We start from the raw sequence: 1,941 nt of genomic DNA, 5'->3' as shown, positions 1-1,941 counted from the left end.
TGAGTTCATAAACTCTGCCCCCATTTTTCTCCGGACACCAGCTGTTGTCATTCCTATTTACAACTCTTCGAGACACATATATTGTTCTTGCACTCATCCCATGACTGTCCCTATTTGCCTGGCACCATCATCCCTTTTGTCTTCTAATTGTCCACCCTATCAGAGCAGCCCTTTTCTTCTTTCCCTACCTCTATACATGAGTAAAACTCAGTATATCTCAAACATTTCTCCATTTTTCTGATGAAAGGTTATCAGCCTGAAGCATTCACTCGGTTTCCCTCTCCACAGATGCTGCCTGACCGGATTATTTCCAACATTTCTGTTTTTATTTCAGAAATCCAGCATCTGCAGCATTTCTCGTTCACAATCATAGCTGATCTGTATCTTAACTCTGTTTACCTGCCTTGGTTCCATAACCTTGAATAACTTCACCGAACAAAATGTAGCAATCTGAGTTTTGAAATTTGCCCCAGGACCCACAGCTTTTTAGGGGACAGAGTTCCACATTTCCACTGCCCTTTTCGTGAACAAGTGCTTCCTGATATCACCCCAGAACGGCCTAGCTCTAATTTTAAGGTTACGCTCCCTTGTTCTAGAATTACTCATATCTCTCTATCCTATCCACTCCTTGAATCATCTTGAACACCTCAATTAGATCGGACCTTAATCTTCCTTACTTCAGGGAATACTATCCTGCTCCGGGTAACCTGTCCTCATAATTAACCCTTTTAACCCCCGGTCAAAGTCCTTCAACATATTGTTGCCTCCCAAATCTGCGCCTCTCTTTCTTAGAGCATCATATTTGAATCCTTCAAATGAGGTTTCCGCCCCATCACAGTACGGAGACGGCTCTTATTCAAGTCACAAATGGCATCCGATGTGACTGCGACCAAGGTAAAAAAAAAAAATCCACCCTTGTCCTTCTCAACCTGTATGCAGCCGTTGACACAGATGACCAGTCCATCCTCCTCTAACATCTTTCCACTGTTGTCCAGCTGGGTGGGAATGTTCTTATCTGTTTAACTGTAGTCAGAGAATCACTTGCAATGGCTTCTCTTCCTGCTCCTGCACAGTTACCTCTGGTGTCCCTCAAGGATCCATCCTTAGCCCCTCCTATTTCTCATCTACATGCTGCCCCTCAGTGAAATCATCTGAAAGCACAGCGCTAATTTTCATATATATACTGACGACACCCAATTCTACCTCACCACCACCTCTCTGTACCCTCCACTATTGTTAAATTATCAAACTGCTTGTCCGACATCCAGTACTGGATGAGTAGAAACTTACCCCAATTAAATATTGCGAAGACTAAACCCATTGTTTTTGGACCCCGCTCCAAACTCTGACACGCTAGCTAGACTCCATCCCTGCCCCTGGCAACAGTCTGACCGTAACCTCGAGGGAATATCTGACCTGAGAGGAACTTCCCACCGTACATGCATGTGATCACTAAGACCGCCTGTCTGCACCTCCTTAACATTGGCCAACCACTCCTGCCTCAGCTCATCTGCGACTGAAACTCTCATTCACATCTTTGTTACCTCTAAACATGAAGATTTCAACACACTCCTGGCTGACTTCATCCAAAACTCTGCTGCCCATGTCTTAATTTGCAGCAAGTCCCGTTCACCTATCATCCCTGTGCTCACTGACTTTCATTGGCTCCTGGTCAAGGAACGCCTTGATCTGAAAATTCTCATTATTGTTTTCCAATCCCTCCATGGCCTCGCCCCCATCATCTCTGTAATCTCCTGCAGCCCCACAACCCTCTGACATACCTCCACTGATCTCATGCTGGCCTCGAGAATCCCCAACTTTCATCACTCCACCACTGAAGGCCGCACCTTCACTTTTCAAGACACCAAGCTCTGAAATACCCTCCCTACACCCCTCCGCCTCTCTATTTCGCTTTTCTCCATTAAGACATTCTTTAAAACA

Source organism: Heterodontus francisci, chromosome 47 (genome assembly GCF_036365525.1).
Source record: "Heterodontus francisci isolate sHetFra1 chromosome 47, sHetFra1.hap1, whole genome shotgun sequence".
Lineage (NCBI taxonomy): Eukaryota > Metazoa > Chordata > Chondrichthyes > Heterodontiformes > Heterodontidae > Heterodontus > Heterodontus francisci.
The sequence above is the reverse complement of the archived record's forward strand: the minus strand, read 5'-3'. Positions refer to the sequence as shown.